We start from the raw sequence: 524 nt of genomic DNA, 5'->3' as shown, positions 1-524 counted from the left end.
ACCCTTCCTTCCCCTACATTCTTTGGCTTCTTGTCAATCCATCAACCAAGCCTTAATCCTCAGCAGCAGCAGAAGCAGCAGGAGCAACAGCAACAGGAACAACGGCAGCCGCTGCCCAACAGCAGCAGCAGCAGCAGCAGCAGCAGCAAGAGCAGCAGCTGCATCTGCTGCTGCTGGCGTATTGTGGTTTGTGAGGGGCTGAGCGATGTCTTCTTCTGCTGCTGCTGCATCTGCTGGGGGCCCCTCTTCTCTTTCTGCTGCTCCTGCTGCTGCTGCTGCTGCTGCTGCTGCTTCTTTTTCTTTTAGCCAAGAGAATGAGCCGCCACAAACAAACAGCAACAAACACAATGACAGCAGCAGCAGGCTGGGGGGCCCCCTAAACCCTGGAGCTGCTTCTGCTGACGATCCCAGCAGCAGCAGCAAGAAGGACAGTGGGCCTGCTGCTGCTGCTGCTGCTGCTGCTGCTGCTGCTGCTGCTGCTGCTGCTGAGGAGTCTCCTGTGGCGCTGTCTCTGCTGCCGCTGC

Source organism: Eimeria mitis, genomic scaffold, assembly GCF_000499745.2.
Source record: "Eimeria mitis Houghton genomic scaffold, Emh_scaff465, whole genome shotgun sequence".
Taxonomy (NCBI): domain Eukaryota; phylum Apicomplexa; class Conoidasida; order Eucoccidiorida; family Eimeriidae; genus Eimeria; species Eimeria mitis.
Note: the sequence above shows the minus strand (reverse complement) of the source record.